Genomic DNA, 24270 nt, shown 5'->3' on the forward strand with positions numbered 1-24270 from the left:
ACCGCTTTTAAAGAAGACTTTTATCACTCCTCTGAAAGCCATGCTTCAAGTGTGCCATTCTTGAAATAGTGATGCTCTAGAATTCGCTGTAAATCTCCAGGCCTCTCTCTCTGTAACCCCAATTTATTTGCATTTTCTTCTAAGGAAAACCAGTTATCTTAAGCCATCTCTTTTCCTTAGAATGTGCTTCCTGGGCCCCTCAAGAGCCAGAAGAGTGAGAAATTCAGTTCATTTTGTGAGTTGGTTAAGGGAAAGCCAGAAATGTATATATGTGAGATAAACTCATAGCTTACGTTTTCTTCAAAAAAGACATAATCTGTTGAAATGCTACTGAGAGTTTTAAGGGGAAAAAATGCTTGGATGGTAGTCAGAAATTTTCACGTTTTTGGCTCTTGACTCATCTCCCTCCAGGACACGGGTCCAAATATTTGTCCCCAAGTATTTCCTCATGTTCACCATCCAGGGAATTCTAGAGCTGAAAGTAAACCTAAAGATTGAAATCTTAGCGTGGAGAAACCCATATACCTTCAAGTGACTGATAACTAAATTGCATACGGAACATCCACACTTGAAATCATATAGATGGAGACAGAGATGGTAAGTGTTATGATAATATGAATCTTCAATTCTGCTCTAAGAAGAATTCTGGAAGCTCTCTCTTGGGCTGTCTTTATGTTGACTTGTATTTAGCAACAAGTAGAGATGCTGCATTGGAAAAGCTAAAGAAATTAAACCAAGTTATATGAGGATATATGCCTCAGGGAAAAAATAACATATATTTTGGATATTGAAAGAGATGAAGAGCATATAGAAAAGCTATCAATTGTGCTTAACGTGAGAAAGAAAAAGAGAATGAGAATGAGCAGATTGCTAAGCAGCTTTTATTCTGTGGGACTTTTTTTTAAGAGTAGAATGGCAGGGGAGAGCGTTACAAGTTTTGGGTTGTGATATAAATACACACCCTATTTGCCTTTTCTACTTCAGAACACTCCATTCAAGGACTCCCTCTGAGTGGGTTGTGAAGACAGATAGTGTGTTTACAAGCACTGGCTCTGAAGCCAGACACCTTGTGTAAGCCCTTATGTAAGGCTCTTGCATTCTGTCTAACCTTGGGCAAGTTACTTAACCTCTCTTCCTCAGTCGGTTCATCTGAAAGTGGATGTAATCACAATATTCACTGATAGGGTTTGAGGAATAAATGAGTTAATGTATGAAACATATTTTTAGAACAGTCCTCGGCATATATTAGAAGATCAAAAAATAGTAATTTGCAATTTATATTTTTTTTAGTAGAATATAATGCTGTGTGAGATAGATCAAGTCTAATAAGAGTTACAAATAATTAATGCCAAATATATTCCTTAGAGTATTTTAAAAAGCTGATGAAATAGTCATGTGCTCGAATTTTTTTCTGTTTTAAAATACTACACTAAAAGCACTTTCTAAAACTAACCTGATTAGAAAAAAAAAAAGTCAACCACATTGACGCATTAGAATGAAAGGCCTCTGAGTACCACCTAGCTTGTTATTTGTTAGTGAGAAAATTGAGACAACTTGTTCAAGTTCAGGCAGCTAACTGTTAATAACATCAGCACAGCATGTGTGGCAATTGATTTGGAGATAGGCCAGGAAACTAGATTCACAAAGCAAACATTAGGAAGCTAGAGGGTCCTTAGGTTAAGCAAAATTCAGAAGTACTCAAGTACAAGAGAATAGAGAGAAATAATGGGTCAGAAACAAGCAAGAAATCCAAATAGAAAACACAGAGACAGCAGCGACAAAGGAGAACTTGAAACAGGAGCAACCCTGCTTCAGCTAGGAAGTTCTCATGGCCTTGAGTGAGGGAGGAGTTACCCAGGGAAAGGGCAAATCCCCACTCCCAATGGAGGAAGACAATACCAGGGAAAGGGGAGGGGCACCAGGTAGAATGGATGGCGGAATAATTGCATGATAACCTAAACCTGTAGGTGCTTGTCTAAAAAATTATTGGTCATAAATATTTGGAAATTCTAAGGAAAACTCTTTTGCATGAACTCCTATTCACAATGAAGTGAACCAGTTATTTCTCTTATCCGCCAGTCACACAACTAATGTGCCCCCTTGCTTACCCACATAAATTGACCATAGATTATCAAGGACGTGAAAATAATTTCCATCTAACAGAGGCCCATGTGAGAAGTGGGGTATATATTTAAATATAACATATTAGAATGTAGTAGGTTAAAATTTCTCTCTTTCCATCATCTTTACAGAAAGCTCTTACCAGGAATCGTACGACTTAAAAGACTTAGAATCTCTAACAGCTCAACTAGATGCCCAAATAAGAGCAGTAACACAGATTATTCTTGGTTGGCTCTTTCCAAAGGACGGACTCTAGATCTCTCAGTAGTTATTTTTGACAGGAATTTTTAAATGCTGCTCAGATCACCCGAGTGTACAGTGGGAAAGAGAGGATCAACAAGAGCTTTCCTTTTCTAAGGCACATGATGTACATCAGGCTACCACAGGGCCATGGGCTATCAGTAACACGCAGGACTTAGATAAGAATTGCATGAACCCTAACCTTTCCAATTTTAGTGGACTTTAATGGGCTACTTGTACAATGATGTACTGCTGGAGATAATTCACAGCCCACGCAAGTCTACTTAAAGTCCATCTTCAGTCCCTGTGGAATTATGACTTTGTTCTTTAGCTTGAATGTGCTGACAGGGAAAGCAGGTTAATGACATTGATGTGCATTCTCTGCAGCTATAACGATTTTGTCCAGACAGATGATATACAGAGAGTTCATCAGATCTCAATTAAAAAACTATTGACCAAAAGCATTGAGGAGATGTTCTCTGAGTATTGGGTAGGTTAAAGTTTGAATTAAAATAGTGAATGCAATTAATTATCCTTAAATTTTTGAGGTAGTTTTCTTTCTGAGATACAAAGATAAATTTATCTAACTTCTTAAAATAACAATCATGACAATAATAAACCCAGTTTGCAATCCATGAGTAAAAAGTTTATGCATACAACAGACCCCCTGTGGCCACATTTGCAGGATAGAGAGAGTTTGGGTGTTCCCCACTCTTGCGTGACTGGTATGACAAGATGAAAGGTCCCTACTATTGCATTCTCCAGCTGGCATTTCCTAGGCCAAGACCTAGGGTCATTCAGATCCCCCTCAAAGGAATAGTCCTAAATATTGCCTACCTCAATGAAAAAGAGATGGAAAAGTTGCAGGATCTATAGCCATGGAATGAAATGCATAAAATAGCAAAGAGCAATGTTCTCTCTTTCTGGACTTGGAGAGAGTGTGCTCTCTATACATGAAGAAGAGAGAAGTATGTCATGGTCCCATTAAGTACATTTTATTTTAGCAGCCTGGAATTAAGAAAGCCAACCTACTAGACTGGTGCCAAATTCTGGAAGTTTACTGAGCTCTCTTTCAGCTGTTCATAGTAATAAGTATGTAATTTAGATAAAACTGGCATTATGAAAATTATATCAAAATTGCTATGCTGTATATTTCATGCAGAAGGGATCACATTTGTCTTTTTTATTTCCCTATTCTAATTCTTAGCAAAACACCTGGAACATAATCAATACTCAACATATATATCTTCCTTACCGAAGAATAAAAATTATAGCTGACATTTATTTACAACATTTGACATCAATGATTTACAGAGTACCTTAGATTTTATAAAGTGCTTTTCACATATCTCATGCTCAAATTTATGCTTCATTGGAAAATGGTTATAGGGCATGCCTGCCCCTGAAACTTCAAGAAGATCCAATGACGCAGGAAGAAATAAAAATTAGAAGCATGTAATTGTGATTTAGCAAGAATTTATTTACTATAAATAGATTATACCCTTGAATATTGAAATTCCACACATCCATTCTTCTCAATCTCACCATTTTCAGCTTAAAACAGTGTAATTAAACTCCAGTTGGAATTGTCTGAGGTGACAGACTTTCAGTCTACCTGGTGGGCCCACCAAACTTTGGGAATGCTTGGGAAGGAATGACAGGAGGTGACACAGAGCCATGCCCACTCATCTGTGTCCTTGATCTGGTGTGTAGCTTTGACTTTATGTTTCTGGTTTGGTAATAAACAGAAGAGGAAATGACCTTGTATCTGAAGGCTCATTCTATCCAGTCCTCAAACCTAAATTAGCTTTTGTGGCTTGGCTTGGTTCAAATGGTCAAAGTATTGCAATGTGTCTTGCTTCTGTTTTCCCTCAATTTAGAAAGCCATTTCTTTATGACATCTTCAGGACAATACACTGACATTTTGTATATTTGATGCAAAGAATTTTCGAATTATTATCAAATATTTATGGAGCATCACTCAGGAACAAGTTAATTCCTGCTAGAAATAGTGAAGAAGAGCAATGAGAGATACAGTGGTTATGGGCTGACGTGTGTCCCCTCCCCACCAAGCACCAGAATTCATATGTTAGAGTCTTAACTGAGCCTAGTAACTCAGTGAGTGTTTGGAAGTAGGATCATTGCAGGTAATTAAGTTAAAAAGAGCTCACTAAATTGGGCTCTAATCCAAGAGGATTGGTTTCCTATGAGATTGCAACATAGGAGATTTGGACACAGGTCCACACAGAGGGAAGGCAGAGTGAAGACACAGGGAGAAATTGTCAAAGCCAAGAAGAGAGACCTAGAACAGATCCTTTCTGCATGACCCTCAGAAGAACCCAACCCCGCTGATAACTTGATCTGGAACTGTAGTTCCCAGAACTGTGAGAAAGTAAATTTCTGTTATTTACCAGTCTGTGGTACTTTGTTATGGCAGCCCTAGCAATGAATATCACTTCATTCATGATTCTCACTCAATAAGATCTTACACTTAATTCTACATCCTTGGATATGAGATGAAAATGAATAAAATTTAGGCTACTTAGCAGTTTAAGTACACATATAATAAAACAATTTTTATTTCCAATAGCATCCTTCTGCTAGCATTAGAGAGTTATTTTTTCTGTTACCAAAAACAGGAGATGATTTGCAAAATAACCTTATTCTAATGGCAAAAAGTGCTTAACATGATTTCTGGAACATATAATTCAATAAGTGTTAGTCCTTTTCTGCTCTGTTTCTCTACTACATGATTTTTGAAAACGTCAGCACAGAGACAGACAGTAGTTAGTATAAATTATCTGGGAGTTCTTAAGTTTTATTTTCAGTGACCCTGTAACGTTTTCCAAACAACTAATGCTCTTAGATTCACTTACCCAGCCAACAGCTCTTACCACTGAGACGCTATCATTTCCAAAATCAAATTGTTCTTGACCTTCACTTATCTATTGAGAATTACACACCCCAGTGCCCATTTTTTTCAGGGATATGCTCTGCCATCTTATATGATAAGTTTTCTGTCCTATGTAAGGTATGTTTGCTCCTGCATGTTTCTTACTTCATTCCCTAGATAATTATAACTTAAGGCATATTATAATTTTTATGTAATGCAAAAAATGACATCTTATTTTGATCTGTAATGGTGAAAAAAGATATTTTAAAGTGAACTTTTGTCATTTATAAAATCATATTCATATTCAGCTAACAATATCCTGAATACCCATTATGCATTAAACATAAAGCTTTAATACCCACCTCACAAATATATTACAACTTTCTCTTTACAAGGGGAAGAAAACTTCCAAGAGATGTAGGAATCTGCCCTAGATCACACAATTGGCAAAAGCAAAACTGACATTCAACCACAAATTCTGACCCAGGTTCATTTTATTTATTATTATAATACTCTACTGTCTTCCATTTTGATGCCCCAGTATGTTTATAAATATGAATGGAAATCAGGGGAAAGAAAAGAGAAAATAAAAAAATAAGTATTTCTTTTCTTTTCTATATCACATTCCCTGTTCTGTACTTGGGTCCCCAGGGAGAAACACAAAAATTGGTTGGAAGCCCAAGACTGTGGCCAAAATAGCAGGCATCAGAGTGGCTCTGGTTGTCAACAAGAGACCCTGGGTGCTTTCCTGGGGCAAATGCTGTTTAAACATACACCGATTTCATATCTGGAAAGCATTTTAAAAACTAACACCTATTTCTATTCCTTCAGTCTAACAAATGGCATAGAGAATTCATCTAACACTTTGCTTACTTGGAAGTATAAGCAAACTTACTCAAAGAGGGCATGTGGTCTAAAGAATAAAAGAAAAGGTGTGCATAGAATTTTCCTCTGAGCATAGCATCATTGATTTTTCTATGAGTTATCCTAAAGCAGTGGTTCTCAACCTTGGCTGCACATTAGAATCACCTGGGAATCTTTTTAAAATCCTGATTTCTGGGCCTCATCCTCTGGAAATTCTGTTTCTTTGTTATGGGGTGGGGCCACATATTGGGTAGACCACGGCTGGTCTAGAGTATCAACTAGGTAACCCATTCACTGGATAATTCAGTGATGACAGCACCTCTCACAATAGGAGGATATTTTCAGTGATATCCCTTGAAAGAGACAAATCATAGAAAAACAAAATAATTTGGAATTAAATTCTCATAATTGAAATCCCAACTCAGTTATTTACCATAAATGTACTCTGATCCTTGATTTCTTCATAATAAAATGGGTGAGTGTATTAACTACCTGCTTGGGCTTTTAAGGGTATCTATACTAATAAAAGGATTATATGCTAATTAGACTGGGTCCATCCAGATGTCCTTCTGGACAAAGCCATGGTGGGAGGGTCCGAGGCAGAGGTGGTTAGGGGTGACCAGGCCAGCAGGGGAGGGCAGTTAGGGGCGACCAGGCAGGCAGGGGAGCAGTTGGGGTGATCAGGCCAGCAGGCAGCGGCAGTTAGGGGCGATCAGGCAAGCAGAGGAGCAGTTAGGGGCATCAGGCAGGCAGAGTGGTTAGGGGTGATCAGGCAGGCAGGCAGGTAAGTGGTTAGGAGCCAGCAGTCCTGGATTGCGAGAGGGATTGTGCGATTGGGCCTACACCGGCAGTCGGACATCCCCCGAGGGGTACTGGATTGGAGAGGGTGCAGGCCGGGCTGAGGAGACCCACCCCCCCACATGCATGAATTTCATGCACTGGGCCTATAGTTAATAATAATACCAAAAAATGCCTGCCACATTGTAGATGAATTGTAGCGAATGTCACTGACGTTTCTTTACACAATCCTGGAAAATGTTGAGCAGAAATATATTTCAAGTGAGAAATTTAAAATGGGTACATAAATCAGTATTTTCACTTGGAAAAAAATCATGGCTATTATCTGCAAGGATATAAACATATCCTGTGCAAACTTTATGGTCAACTGACTCAATTCCTTATGTTTGCATAGACTTCTGCGTCTTCAATGATACCTTTCACTGACCTGAACCTCCTCATTCCAGACATGGAAAGATTTTGGGGGAAAAAGAGTTTCTCAAACAAAGAAAATGAAAATGGTCTTTTCTTTCAAATTAAGCCAGGTTCTGTGAACTGAACTGAGAGAATAGACTTGGGCTCTACCCCATGTCTTATGCCATGCTTCAGAAAGTGATACAGCAGTCTTATCCCTCATTCCATCTACAGCACTGACCACTGTGCCCTGCAGACAGCAACACACATATTGCATTATCAGTGATGGTGACAATAACAACAGAGGTTTCCAGATAAGAGGACTACGTGATTTTATCAATTGTCAGGTGAAGAAAGGGTAAAATGGAATGAGTCAGTTAGAATGAGTCAGTTAGGATCCAACCAGGAAAACATAGTCACTTCAAGTATTTAAAGTCAATGTGGCTTTTGTTCGTAGAGCTGAGACTCCAGCCAAGAGGACGGCGTGGTAACCCTGAGATTAGAACTAGCAGAAGGTGCTACTACTACCCATAAGCTGTGACAAAGGGAATAGATGGGTTATTGGAACCCAGAAAGTTGGCTCACATGGAGGGAGTTACGTGGGCCTATTAGGTGGGAGCTGGAGAGAGAGAGGCACAGCTCCAAATGGACATGTTGTATGAGGCAAAGGGAGAGGTGAAGAAATGCCTTGGACTCTCCCTTCCCCCTCCCTCCAATCTCATCATGCCTACCACTAACCAAACTCGTCCAGCAGCTCTCTGACACATGAGTGAGGAAGATCATCTCTGGACCCCTAAAATACAGAGCTGAGCATGGGGTTGAAGGAAAAGTTGAATAAGAAAGGGATCTGAGCTCAAATACACCAAGGAGCAGCATGCAGAGGGAAGTTATTTCAATGTCTTCCTATCTGAAAGCGTTCAGTAGATACATAGAATGTAATTATCTCTTGGTTGATTCACAATTCACCTTTAGGAAAACAGGTAAAATAATCTTACTAACCATCATCTATAACAAAGTCTTGAAAAACTGTAATAAGTGAATATAAAAACTTGAGTCCAAGGCACACCTCTTCAACTCAATAAAACTATCGAAATAATCTGTTATTAACCAAAGTCAAACAGAAACTAGTTTAGAACTCTCTGTGCTCTTAATTTGCAATGTGTGCTAGGACATATATCTCCTAAAATAAATATGAGAGAAATGTAAGCCATGCCAAATCAAAGAACAAAAGGGAATTGCAGCCAACATCAACGGATGGATTCATATTTTCCAAGAGGTTTACCTAAAGTGTGCACTGATTTTTCCATTGAACACAATATAGACTGTCATTCAGGCTATGAAGAGTTGAAAACAACACCTAGAGCTAAAAAGATAAGAAAAAATTAAATAATGCCATGGGATGTGCATGGGATAAAATGACATAAAGTAAGTTTAAGATAATAGGAATTTTCCTATAAACTTGGAATAGTAGATTCCTGACATCAAGATATTGTAAGTGTTGTCCTAGAAATGTTGTTCTTTTCTTTCCTGATTATTACCCCGGGGAATAAACCTCATTACCTGATGACTCATGACCTAAATCTCAGAACTTCAACTGCAATGCCAACCAGACAAAAGGATAAGTCATTTTTTATGACTAATTAGTTATTTATCCATTAAAAACTTTGAGCTGTGCTGGGAAGACTTCATTTATGTTATCATTGAAATGCTCATGACAGGTCATTTTTCAGAGCTGAAGAATGTTTATAAAAAGGCAATGTTCATCAATACAATAATGACAAGTTTTGTGATATGAAAGCTCTGTGGATTTAGTTTTCTTTTTCAACTGCTTCCTAATAATTTCACCATCACTGATTTCCACACTCTGGGCAAACCATTTAAAATATGCAACAGACTGAAGATCCTCAGAGGAAAGGGGGAAGGAGGGCAGGTAGAACAAATCAACCAAAGAACTTGTATGCATATAGGCATAACCCATGGACACAGACAATAGTGGGGTGAAGGTCTGGGGAGGATATGAGTGTGGAGAGAGGGAATCGATGGGGAAAAAGGGAACATCTGGAATGCTTTAAACAATAACGATAAAATTTTAAAAAATTAAAAAATAAATTGAGCTGCTTTCTCCCCTTTATTCTTAAAACACCCAACTCTAACCTAGTGTCTTTAGTCAAGTCATCACTGTTAATCACCAAAACCTTGCAGGCATTTTTTAAACCACAATAGAATTTGGTCTCCGCTTCTTCTGGCATTTGCTAGCACCTTCCCATTAATACATATTTTATCCACATTTTGTCACTAAGGATCTATAAAGATTTAAATATATTTGTTCCTAAGTTATGAGCTTTATAAGCACTCTGGGGGTAAGAACAATGGCTTATTTTATCTGGCATAGAAACCAATGTGTATTAAATGACAGTGTCTCCCAGTATAATTCACTGTTTACATGTTTTTCTCATGATTTTGTTCCCTTCCCCCATTCATGTTAAATAGAAAAGAATATCTCTCAGCTATCCCTGAATACAGTGGCTAGACATAGAATTTTTATAACAGTAATTTAGTTGAAGATAAGTCCCTTGGACATCCATCATTCCCAACCAAATGTGTTAGGACCTGGTAAAACTTCTTTAAAAGCTACAAAACATAGTTATGTTCTTAAGCTTGAGTTCTATGATTTTATTTTTAAGAATTGAAAGTGCTGGATATAAGGGACACAAAGATAAGTATGACTCGATCCCTGCCTCTAAGTAGTTCATTCACAGTGGGAGAGGGTCCAAGTGAATAAGCATGGCCGAAGCACAGCCAGAAACAGACTGAGCTACCCGACGGGGACAAGCTTTAATGTGGCACAGGGTCTCTGGACATTGGCCCTACTTCTGGGCTTGATGATCACAAGATTGGACTTTTCCACAGCAGGACAGACCCTTTGTGTTTACTTCAACTTAGTAAACCTTACTACGCCTCAACCTCCCATACGTGCGTCCATGGAATGCTTTCCTTGCGGCTCTGATAGGACTTCATTTCCACAGGCAACAGCTACCATCAGACATAAGTGCAGCCTGAAAGTTCAGGTATTTCATGGACTCCAGAGAGAGAAAGAATGAGAATTATATGCAAAGTGAAGCAAAAATACCTCCTAATTTGTCTTAGGTGTGGAATAAGCACACAATCTACAGAAAAGGTAATTAATATAGGAAGAGTAAATTATGTTCCAGAATAAAATCCTTCACTATTGTCCTTTTCCTTAAGTTCTCCACTCACATGGACTGGCAAATGTGATTTAAGATCACCACTGTTTTAAAGTCAGGTGGGACCCACGGGGACTGAATCAACACAGCTGTAAACCTTTTAGAGATGGGTTTTTAAATGGAATTGTTGGCAGAATTTTGCCCATGGTCATTCAACCAGGTGTCCTTGCCATTGGCTCTGAAACATTCTTTTGCTTCAGAAATAATTCCTAGTGGTTGTTGTTGTGTGTGTTTTCTTCACAGAGACTTTTTATTCTAAATTATTTTGCGGCTGCTTTTGTTTCCCAAAGGATTAGTGAGAGAATTTTATCAAGGCCTCTGGGGCAGTATTTGAAAGGCAGGCATTTTTCGCTACTTTCATTACATGGACGAGAGATAGAAATCAACCTGATAAATATTCTCTCGGGCAAAGGTGAGGGCCAGTGTTGGTGTTACAACAAATTGAGTCTGTAATGAAAAGGAGGATTTTACCGTGCAGAGCTATTCATTTTTTTAAGATGAAGGGTGTCTTCCCTTTCTGATACTTGCATGAGAACTTAAAACTGTGTTTTTTCCCTTCGTAATTTATTGTGTGTCTTCAAAGTTACCAGTTGTGGATTTTATGGTTTCAAGAGCGATTAATATCAAAGCGTTGCTTTTTCATTAATTTGATGTATTTGGTGTGTCAACGTGTTTTGTGTATACTAGGGAATCTTGCTGAAGAATCAGCAGCATGAAAGTTAATTAGAAGAAGCCTGGTAAGGCACAGATGTTCATCTGAGAACACTGAAACATTTTTCTGCTCAATATAATCAAAGAACCTTGGATAATCTAGTCAGGAACATCATGATAAGATTCTAATTATAATAAGGTTTTTTATATAAGCAAAATATAGTTCCTCATGAAACTGAATAACATTCAACTATTGAAAGTAATGTTTACATGAAATGATATAGGAACTGCAGCAAAGGAAAGTGGGAATAGTCTCAGATGAGATATTTGCCGTGTTGATGGTGTGTAATGGGTACGTGGGGTTCACTGCACTAGTCTATATTTGTGTGTGACTGGAATGCTATTTGATATGTAAGTTCTTAATATGATGTGTAAAATGTTTCCAATAACATTAGAACATGTTTTATGATAAGATAAACAAAATATAAAGTGGGCCACAAAATGATAAATGCAATATAAACTTACTATAGAAAATATACACTGAGCGGCCAGATTAATATGACTGGCTAGCTAGATTATTATGACCACCCCTTCAATACTTCATTGACACTTCCAAAAATACTGAATATTGAAAACTTTCTAAGCAAATACTCTCAAGGTTTTATTATTATTATTATTATTATTATTTGCATAACTAATTCATTTCATTGTACTGATGGGGTGGTCATAGTAATCCGGCCACTCAGTGTATAGAGGAAAGACAAACAGTTCAAGATATAAATGACAATTGACTCTTGAAAGTAGCATAATGAGTGATTTTTCTATATAATCATTTCTAAATGTTATAAAATATAAAAGTGCAAGATTTATATAAAAGCATTAAAAATTTTTAGTGTCTTTTAGTGTCTCATGAGATTTCATGATAACTAAAAGAATGTACTCACATATTGATATGAAAAGTCAATATTAAAAAACAACACAAGGCAGAAACTTTCCTAATCACACCACAGGATAGCATACAAAACAATCTTTGTTCAAAACAGAGCTGTGGGATCCAGGTTTCAGCTTGTGGTTTAGTCAATCCTGGACTGAGGTCAGCCATTTTAAATTTTTGTGACTGGGAAATTTACTGAACCCAACTTTTCATGTCCTAACGATTGTAAACATACGATTCCACAATGAAGTAATAGTAAAAACAATAACAGAACATACCGCCCTAACCGGTTTGGCTCAGTGGATAGAGTGTCAGCCTGCGGACTCAAGGGTCCCAAGTTCAATTCCAGTCAAGGGCATGTACCTTGGTTGCGGGCACGTCCCCAGTAGGGGGTGTGCAGGAGGCAACTGATCAATGTTTCTAACTCTCTATCCCTCTCCCTTCCTCTCTGTAAAAAATCAATAAAATATATTTTAAAAAATAACAGAACATACATCACTGGTTTAATGAAGAACTAACGCAATAATCTAGACAAAGCATGAATCCCAGTGTCTTACAGGTAGTTTTTAAAATATATTTTACTTTCTTCCAATGTAAAATTATTTTAACTGCTTCTAAGATTATTTAATGTCTATGGCACTTTTATGTTGTGAAGAGGAACACTGGCCATTGTTCACAACATAATTAATGACCAAACTATTAAACATCTCTAAATAAAACAGGTTTCATGTAATAAAATAATTTATTAAGACATTTTAAAAATTTAGAAATTCTCTGTGGGGAGATCTCATGTAATTAATGTGATAGGCTAAAGATGGTCACAAATTCTTCACTACTCATTCCATTGAGAAGTGGAGTCTAATCTCTTTCCCTTTGAATGTCAACTTGCCTTAGTGCCTTGTTGACCGGTAGAATTAGTGGAAGAGATGTTATGGCACTTCCAAGGCTGGACTATAAGAAGCCTTGGTGGCACTGCTGTCTAGTCTCTTGGAATATTCATTCCTGGAACCCAACATCCTTCAGTGAGAAGCCTAAGCTCCATGGAGAGGTACCAACTCAATTGAGATCTTGGCCAGGGTCAGCTTCTTGTCATGTGAGTAAGCCATCTTGCATGTCCAAACCAGCTGAGCCTTCAGGTGACTCTGGCCTCTTCATCTCTCTGATGACAACATGAGATCCTATGAGAGAACTACTCAGCCTGAGCCCTGTCAACCCACAGAACCACAAGAGGTAATAAGTGTTTGTTTTAAGCCACTAAGTTTGAGGTTAATTTTGTCATTCAACAATAGATTACCAGAACACTTAATTAAGTTCTATTGCATTTTATGGGAAAAATCAAAGATGCTAAAACAAAGAGACTTAAAAATAAAATGGCTTAAATTAAGATGAATATTTATTTGCTATATAAAATTCCATCTGTTCTAGCTAGTAGGGTAGCTCTGCTCTGCAAGGTCGCTCAGGGACAGCAGTTCCTGCTGCCTGCCCCTAGGCCAGTGGCTCTCAGCCTGTGGGTCACGACCCCTTTGGGGGTTGAACGACCTTTTCACAGGGTTCACAGGAAAACACATATATAATTACATATTGTTTTGTGATTAATCACTATGCTTTAATTTTGTTCAATTTATAACAATGAAATTGGGGGTCACCACAACATGAGGAACTGTAGTAAAGGGTCGCGGCATTAGGAAGTTTGAGAACCGCCGCCCTAGGCCTCCGGTAGGGGGCTGTCAATTACTAGGAGACAGAACTTGTGCTATAGCCCATCTGCATCCCAGCCTATGGGCAGAGAGAAGAACTCCATGGAGCAGCTTGTCCTTAAGTTGAAAATAATCCATAAATTGCAAACATAAATCTGTTCATATGCTTTTGACACAAATTTAATCACATCAGCCCACTTAGCTTCAAGGGAGATTGAAAATGCATTTTCCAGCTGGGAAGCCATGTGCTCAGCTTAAAATATGAGGAATCTATTACTAAAGGAAAAAAGTGAGAGTAGATACAGAGAAAACCTGGCAGTCCCATTGACCACATCCTTTAAAAAACCTGGAAATTCAACAGGACTGCTTTTCTTAAACATTTAAAGTAACAGATAAAGCATACACAAGTGCAATAATTACAAAATGCATTATTTTGTAAAACTACCGATGCCGTGAGTTTCTCTCTTTAGAGGAGGGTCAGCCAAGGCATTCGCAGGTTTCTGGTAAGGGTCTCTCACCAGAAGGTGGGACTGTGAAGCTGCATCTACAGAACAAGTGGAGGATCGCCCAGGAGAGAAGGATGGAGCACGCGTGATAAACAAGGGAATAGCGTGGTTAAAGGCCACTAGGCAGTGAGAAGGAAGAAAAGGTGACTGTAGCTTTGACATATATGAGATAGGGAGACCCACCTAGATGGATATAAGAGCTAAGGCTGACAGATGTGAAAGAAGGTAAAGTTTTCATCATATGCCATTTAAAATACAACAGTATATTTTGCAATCGCTGGAAATCCTACTGCTTGGCAGGTTGGTAGGTGAGTGACGCAGCTTAATCCCAAAGGAAGACGGAGTTCATTTTATTGGCAAGAATTTCCACAATGCCTTAAGCCACTTTATTAAAGAGGAATCTGGCTGTCGTAACTGTGTCTAAAGTTAAGCACCATTTTAAACCCTTCTTATGAATTCTCACAAGCTCACCGTCCCAAGTTGCCTCTCTATACATGGAAGTCAAATAGAAAGAACCCTTTAGAACAGTGGTTCTCAACGTTGGCTGCACATTAGAATCACCTGGGAATCTTTTTAAAATCCTGATGTCTGGGCCTCATCCTCCAGAAATTCTGTTTCTTTGTGATGGGGTGGGGCCACAACAAAGAAACAGAATTTCCGGAGGTTGAGGCCCAGACATCAGGATTTTAAAAAGATTCCCAGGTGATTCTAATGTGCAGCCAAGGTTGAGAACCACTGCTTTAGAGAGTTCACATATCTATCCTTTGACATTATGCCCTCCTGTCCGCATGTCCTTTTTTAATTTCTGTGGATGCCTGCATCTTGTAGAGAAAAACTCATTACTTTTGCCACCAGATTCAATTCAAATAGCTTGGAATCTTCAGTTTGTTTTAGCCACTGGAGCTCAGCCAGTCACTGAACTATTTTTGACTAAAATTAGTAAGAAAGAAATTCTGTTCACTACAACAAAGGTTGTCTTTCCATTAAAAAGATAATATGCATTTAGGTAATCATAAGACTCCTACTGAAATCAGCATATCTATTCATGTGCTCAGCTTAAAATAAACATCCTTTATTTTCTTAGTTTATCGAATTAGAGTTCTGCTTTATCTACAAGGCAATTGTGGCAAACAATGGGAAACTGTCTAGAATGCAGTGTCTTTGCTACTTCTGACATGAATAAATATTGAACTGATTAGAACATGTGCTAATATCAGAATCCAAAATATTTCCTTAAACTCTATCAAACAATATTATAAACCTTCATGATTTTATGTACATATTTTCCACTATAATTATGTGATGAATACACAGTTAGTAAAAAAGCATCCTTGGGAATACCGCCTGCCTCAGAACATTACCTTTTGTGTTGTATTTACATTTATATTTAATTTTCAAAATGAACCTGGGCATTTCGGTACTAAAAGAATATAATTAAATAATGACAAATCCAATGGGGCTGAAAGTCACGGGTCCATTAAAATCATATTTACTGGTTTCTGGGCTAGATTTTTTTACTTTGAAAGTATTGTTGCAGTGTAATATAAAAGTACCCTAAGAAAATCAAATGAAGGGAGTGCTATTTCTGCAAGGTTTTAAACACCTAATGTGTCAAGTTTTACCTGTGCAAGGACGTTCATATAAGAATACATAATAGAGAAGCTAGGCTTGAGGTCATTCGTTAGGAAAACAAAGGCATCACTAGGATAAAAGTTCCAAAGTAAACTGAAAGTGACTGTGGGGGAAAAAAACAATAGAGAAATCATGGTGACTATAAGCAAGCAAAAAGATTAAAAAAAACCCAAAAAAACACCTCTCTCTTTTTTTTCTCTCTCTCTCTCCTCCTCCTTCCTTCCTGAATTATACAGTCCTGATGCCCTAAAGTCAGGCAGGACAAGTTAGTCTCCAGGGAAGGCCTAGGCTGGTGTGGAGCTGAGGACCCAGAGCTTAAGGAGAGCAGCTACAAGTCAGGAGCGTAGGCTATCAAAGCCCAACAGAAGGAGAAAGGCACGAATGCTGCAGTGGGAGTCAGAGCCAGAGCAGGATGAGGAGGGTATCTTTGGAAAGACGCACCTTGTCATTAGGTGTCGGAACCCAGGTGGAGTGGTGTGGCTGACAAGACTGGGGGAAGTTCTGCTGTGGGGTGACAGACCGCAAACAGAAAGGGAGGTGTCCACGTGGAGAGGAAACCAGCGTGGGTTTCAGAGGCCAGTTGTGCTGAGGAGACATCCAGTGGTTCAGATGAAAGAGTGGGAAGAGGGTGCCCATAGGGAGGAGCCTGGAGGAGGGAAGAGTCAGAGCATGAGCCCAGGGAGGAAAGTGCGCAGGTGTGTGTGGAGGGGACAGTGTGAGACACCAGAGCCAGAGTGTATGAGTGGGGAATGGGATGCAAAATGCAATGGGAACTTGGTTACATACAGGGGTACCAAGCAAATTAAATATATTAAGAATATACTTAGGGACCAGATTGGCATTGGCAGAAAAGGGAGTTACAAACACAGAATTGGGGGGAAAGTAGAATGAACTCTTGGTGTTGAAGAAGATATTGTTGGTGTTGGAATTGAAGATATTGTTATGAAATGAGTGATTAACTTAGAACATCATTTTATGCCAGAAAACAAGACAGTGCTCAAAGAAAGATAGGATATGTCAAGTATTCATAGAAGCCAGCTTGAAGGATCTTCACAGAACAACTCTGGGACAAGGTGAGCATCAAAATAAATAATGATGGTAATGTCATATGACACATTGAATAAAATAGGAAACCATGAGTCCATATTGATATACATAAAGCAATAAATAAAAATCTTCATGAGGCACTAGATGTTTACCTAATTAAAAATATCATCCCCCACCCCCCACCATAATAAGCTTACTAATTAAAAAGAGAAAAAGAGTAATTTTATAGTGCAGAAGCCTGGAAGACACCTATTAATCAATTGATCAAGGTATTTATCACTAATATGGGTCAACAGTACAACCATAAAGCAAAGACAGACACAACACCCGGGTCCTTGAAAGCGATGGTAAGGTGTGACGATGAGGTGGCTAACTAGCTACTCCAAGCAAAAGATCCACCCTAGCAGATAAAATCAATTAGGACAAAAGCCTATAATTATCTTTCTCTTAACAGTTGACATCTAAGGCAATAGTTTACAGATGTAATTATTTCTCTGTCAAATGCAATCCTATTCAGAAGTCCAGTGCATACAGTAGTTAAAAATAAAGTTGCTCTCATTGAACACAGCAGGGAGCCCAGATCCCTGTCTCTTCACCTGTATCTGATGTTCTGCTGAGGAATCCCTAGGACCCAAGAGTCACTGGTGGGAAATTATTAGTATAAAGCACTACTGAGGAAGTTCTCAGAGGTATTCATGCTTTAAAAAGATACTTCCTTACGTGGACAGGTGCATAATAACAGGCTGGTTCTCTTTCCCTATCTTTATGCAAGAATGCATCAGTCTACACACAAACCACCCATTCTGACCTCTACCAGGACTTTCTAGGCCAAACAGAGCTGTCTTCATCAAGAAATACTTTTAATTTTTTCTTTATCCATAAAAGGATCGTAAACTGGCACTACTCTGTGGAAATATATATGGAGGTAATACATTTAACATGCAGCTGAAATAGTTTCTGAATCAAGTTAAAAGTATATTAAATTATTTTCTTCATTAGGTAGATACAGTTTATGAAAATCTGGTTATATAGTTATTGCCTTAGGAATCTTCTTGAAAATTTGAGCCCCTTGGTTCTGAAAAAGAGACCCTTTAACTGGTCCTAGAGTAATTACAAGACATAAACTAAGGTTTCCTCAAATTTGATACAATTAAGATACTTTCAGAATATTTAATAATTACAGAATATGGGGATCATATACTCGGGGACAAAATGATTAATTATAATTTTCTTTGAATAAATTCGTTTTGCTTTTTATATGCTTTGATAAAATATATAATTAAAGTTATGAAATAGACTATTATATTTATGATCTCATTTATTTATTTAAAATTGAATTGAAACTTTTATCTAAGCCGTAACTTGGAAATGTGAAAATACCTGCTGCTAAAATTGAAACAAAGCATTTTGTTAACAATAGTGCAAAATATCAGCAATCTTCAGGACCCCACAGTTTACATAATCATGGCTCTGTTTACAACTCCAAACTCACAACTATTACTGTAATTGTGTTGACCACTGGGTCTCTTACCAGTACATGTTATCCAGCTTTTTACAGTTTCTTTGGTGTATAATTCTCTTCTTCCCTATCAGACCCAGCACTTCCCTAGTGAGATCATCCTATCACAGAGCCTCGCCATGAAGGTGTAGGAGGTGCGTGCTGAAGAAGAAAAACAGTATCTTGTGAGGCACCTACCACACTGCAGGACTCTGAATTGTCCTTAAACAAGGCAGGTCTTACGTCCCATCAAGGAAAGTGGGTGCTTTTGCAGGCCTGGAGGGTTCAGACGTAAGGGGAATCAGGCTTTCAAAGGCATCTATTAAATATCCCCTATTTGAAGTCTCAGATAGTATTTTCTCCCTCTCACCCCTAGGACTTGGGTAGGAGACTTTCCTAAGCTGAGAAGAGTTTTGCCTGTTTATAGTCCAGTGTTGTGTGTGATTTTTAGCTCTGTCTTTCCTCTGGCTTCAAGAGCTGAGAGTCTCTTTAAATAATGCCAAGTAGACCTTCTAACTTTCCGACTTCACTTTAAATTCATGATACATAAATGTGAGTCTGACACTTTCTCTTTTAAACTCACAGATGCTGTTTAGCAGGAGCTACTCAATTCCAATAATACTTATTGTACCTTTATACTTACTGGTATAGTTACTATTTTCCCCACACATCGCAAACATCATAGACACAGGCCAGTTCATCTATGCCCTTCTGACTGTATCGGATCTAAGTTCACCACTGGTAAAAGTCTTAGCAACACAAAGCCAAAGCAAGCCACAGTCTATTAACCTTTCACCTCTCCCCAGCGACTGGGTCTCACTGCCATCCAGCTAGTGGGTTATCTAACTCTTGAGTTCCATTTTTAAAGTCAGCTTCCTGGCCCTAATCCCAGCACTATCTTGGTCAAGTTCTCTAGAAACATCACCCGAGATTCTTGTGCAAATTATTGAAGAATTCTCAGGAGAAAGGGAGGAAATGAAGCCGTATAGTGTAGAAAACACTAAACAAACAACCACAAATCCTAAACAAGACTCTGGTCTCAGCAAGAGATTAATTAGCTTTAGTCTGCTTTCATGGCGAGTTTGGAACACACATTGCATCATAGGGTCGGTCCTACCTTGAGCAAGGGAGTCAGTCTGGCAGCACCAGTCAGGTTTCCGCCTCTGGCTACTTGGGGTGGAGGGCAAGGAAGTGGAGCATAACCTCCCAGGCAACGTTGGATCCTGGAAAGAGTCAGTTGTGAATTTTCAGCAATCAGCCTCGTGACTGTTGTGGGGCAGGTGCACCAACTCAGGGAAGCAGATCCGGGCCACTCCATCATTCAAACAGGGATAATCTTGAGAGTCAAAGGGACAGCTGTTGATAATTATGACCAAGAAAAAAAAAAATCAGTGTAAACTGAAATTGTCACAGGCAAATAGAAATGCCTGCTCATTCCACCTCCGCCCCATTATTCCCTTGCTATATGGACATGACGCCAGCCAAAAGCCAGGTTTCCCTGAGGGATATGCAGCCTTCTCCACGGGAGGCCTGGGGATGTAAGACCCCCACACCTCCTCTGTAAACCACCCCTTTCCTGGGCTCAGGCTTGGAGAAAAGGTGGAGATGAGAGAAGACTGGGGAACTAATTCCCTTGCTTTTTTACTCCTCAGTACAATCCCTCAGGACCCGGGAGAGAACTGTTCATCCTAATTATTACAAAATTTTAAGTAGAGAAATAATAATCATTCACTTAAACGTAAATAAATTCAAGCCCACAGTGCAAAACACACTTCTGAACGTTTTTAAATTGCATATCCGAAATCAAAAGGGAAAGATGTGATAATTCTTTTTAATGGTATTAGCAGTGCTAAGGTTACACAAATGGAAAAGGCGAAGAAAATGAAAATGAAGTTTCTTTTAAAAATACTGTATTCAAGAAACCAAAGGACTCGGAAGAGTTGTGAAATGTTCTAATGTTTTACAAGTGGCAGATGTGAAGTCATTACCGTATTCAGGGCTCCCAATATATACTAGTAATTTAAACACATCTGATTCTGAGAAAATGTTATTAGAAAACAAAACAGTAAGAAAAAAATCAATTTTCAAATCCATGAGAAACAGATCTTTATAAAGAAAAAAAAAGTATATCCCCTATTGTTTCCTGGGAGTTTCCTTGGAAACCAGGGAGCAGTACTGCCTGTGGGAGGCAGTGATTGCAACCTGGTGTGAGAGTTTAAGGTGGGACGGGCACTTCGACAACTTCTTCCCAGATCCCCGAGGCTTCAGGATCGGCCTGAGTTCCCTCATCCTGAGCGAAGAACTGCTGGACGATGTTTTGATTCTGAGTGAACTATCTGATCAAATCATAAGACAAGCAGTGTTTTTTTAGTTGAGTTGTATATTTGTGATACTGAAGTATAAAAACAATGTAAACAGCTTTGTTGAGGTTTAACTGACAAACAATAAATTGCACATGCTCAATTTGTTTGTATTGATTTTAGACAGAGAGGGAGGGAGACTAAAGATTCACCCTGGAGTCTATCACCAATGAAATCATATTATTAAGTTAATGACAAAATATTTATCTTGACAAGTTTATAAATATTCAGTCCTATTTGAGACTAGTCTGTTACTCCACCAGCAGAATTAATGTTACTGTTCAGAGTCACTCTCCAGCCTTACCTTAATTGTTGATTTATAGCCTGTTTCTCCAGACCCTGATAATTAGGGTTTTAAATAAACACATATTAATAGTAATAACTCACCCACTGACTTTCACTCCTGCATGCTATGGTGAGACCATAATATCCCTGCAAATGCTACCCTTCATGGTTATTTCTGGGCATTCATTAGGAATTCAAGTTCACTTATGTACAACATTCATTAGAGACCACATGGCAACCACCACCATTTTTCTATTTGTCTCTGCATCCCGCCCCCCGCCTTTTCTGGTGATACATGAAGACAGGGCCTGTGCTTTTATTGCTCACAACTGAGCTGTCTTTCTCTGTCCATCACTCCATCATTACCACCAACATAATATGGAGCTTTTTCAGGCACAAACCAGTAGTGAATCCAGACACTATGCGATTTCTCTTTTTCATGTGTATAATATTCTATAAAAGAATGGGTTTTAAAAGAAACAAAATAATTCTAAAATAATAACATAATGATTTTAATGTGAAATGTATTAAATAGGTTAAATGGCAGATAAGACAGAGCTACAGAAAGAATAATATGTTGGGGGGAAAAACTGAAGAGAGAAATTACCTGTACTGCAAAATCAAAAGATATTTTTTAAAAAGAACGTATTAAGTTGAAGGTAAGAGAAGACCCAATACATGTGTAATTGGAATTCTGGAAAGGAGAAAAATAGAGAGAACAGGGAAAATACAATATTCAAAGAGATCAATGACTGAGAATGTTCTAGAATGGTTGAAAGACAGGAATCTTCAGATTCTGTACTCCAGGTAGCTCAAAATTAGCAGGAGGGGAGAAATGAATTAAATATAGACTGCAAATTGTGCTAAATATCTAGATAATCAATTAACAATAATCATTTATAACTTCAAGCCATGGGAATGGGGAAAATTTTTTTTAGACTTGGTCATTCCAAAAGTAAGCAGGAAAGGAGGGAAAAAAAATATGAGAAAAAGTAGGTAAAAAGAAATCATCAAATAGATGTTAAAATAAAGTATATTAAAAATCATAATATATATAAACAGACTGCATTTGACAAGTAACTACAGACATTATCATATAGGAATGGCAAATACATTCAGACAACTTAATGAAATTGCTATTATAGTGAGTACACACAACCAGCTGTGAGACAAAAGGCACTAAGAAGGGAAAGAAGGCTTTTAGAGAAAGTGATGGATGCACTGAGTATGTGAGTATGCATGGGAATTTCCTAAGGACACAAACAAGACAAGATCATTTCAGAAATAAAAACAGGCATTTGTTAAAAATAATTACAATGTATTTTCATCTTTCCCCTTCATTAAATGGAAAAATAGAAGGTTTGGGAGGAAAAGTGGGGGAAATTAAAAATTAGAATTCCTTTTACATTTACAAAAGACTTACCTGTTCTAGAAACCTTTCCCTGATGATCTTTTAAAATAGAATGAATTTTCATTTTCTGGGTTAGTGCCATAAAGCATTAGATCAGTGATTTATAAACATTGACAATAGCTCTCATAATCAAGTATGCGTAGGGCTGAGATAAATGAAGATAATATATTAACTTTTCCATACATTCAACACTGTCTTTTTGGATATTTGGTGTTAAGAAATTCTTTACATTATGATTAATGGTTATGATATGTAAAGATTTTTCTTTGCTTCTTGATAGTTTTTAATTTCCTTTTTGGCAAAATAAGGAGTCGACAATAAAAATAAAATCTTTTTCTCTGTCATTAAATTGCATTTATTACAATAAAGTCCATGATATAAAAAAGTGTGGAAATCACAAGATTAAATGACTCTCAAAACTTCTTTTGCAAAGATTGATGCAGCTAGAAAAATGTTTTCCAAAAACTACACAAGAATTGAAAAATTGCTTTAAAGAGAACCAATCTAAAAACTATAAAAACTATTTTTCTCCCCAGTTTGATAAATTTACTCTTTTAGTAATAAATATATGACTCTCTTGTTTTCAGAACAGTAAGCTGAAAACCAAGCATACAAAATTTATATCTGTTGTTCTCCTTTAGAGAGAAAAAATATCTCATTGAATAATGCAGCTTCTATGCATGTGTGTATGCTTTAAAAATCAATAAGGAGTTCTTATTTGTCTCTAAGGAAAAGGCGTGTTTTAAAAAGTAGTAAGAGATTTAAAGGAGTTATGCTTATATATTTTATATTTATTCTCTGCATATAGCACTTTGAATTCTCTTTATTTCTCATATTGTTCAAGAAAACAATTTCTTACACAGTAGCTCTCTCGTATATTGTTGCTAGACTACATGAATAATAATACCTATTAGGTTTGTCATGATGAAATGGGAATTTGTATAATCTATGTGATGACATTTATTCATAAGAATCGTGAGAATTAGATCATGAGGAATGGAATGCAAGCATGAGCATCCGCTCTCACCTTTCACAGATATCTTCAGGCAGGCTTCCTACACCTACTAACATCTAGTATTTTCATTTTATTAGTAAATTTAAAAGCAGAACATAAATGAGCCAAAGGTAAAACTTTGCCAACAGCTTCATTTAAAAAAAAAAAAAGCCAATTTTCCTAGAATATTAATTCTCAAAGTGTGGCCCCCAAGCCCTTATGGGGTCCTCAAACCCTCACATGTCAAAACATGGTCAAGACATTTTTCCCCCTTTTCACACACACTCTCCCACTAGTGTGCAATGGAGTTTTTCAGAGGTTATGGGACATACGATGTTAGACCATCAAATGTGTCCACATTTAGAAGATAGTCAGATTTCAGTGATTCAGTGTTCTCCAAATGACCAAAACATGAGGTGACTAGATCTTTGTGGATAAAATATCCCCTCAAAGTGCAAGATAGATAATAGATTTTAATGTAACAAAATATGAAAAGTATAGTGCTATTTGTCAGATTCCGCATTGGAACTAACCTTCAAGAATTGCCAAGTCTTGGTGTTGCATGAAAGAACATATACACAGTTAGCTGAGAAGCCTATTAAAATACATCACCCTTTTTTAACTCCATATCTGTGGAAAGCCAGATATTTCCCTTATACTGGCATGGAACAACATATTGCAACAGATTGAATGTAGAAGTA

The sequence above is a fragment of the Myotis nattereri genome (assembly GCF_964212035.1).
Source record: "Myotis nattereri genome assembly, chromosome: 4".
Classification (NCBI taxonomy): domain Eukaryota; kingdom Metazoa; phylum Chordata; class Mammalia; order Chiroptera; family Vespertilionidae; genus Myotis; species Myotis nattereri.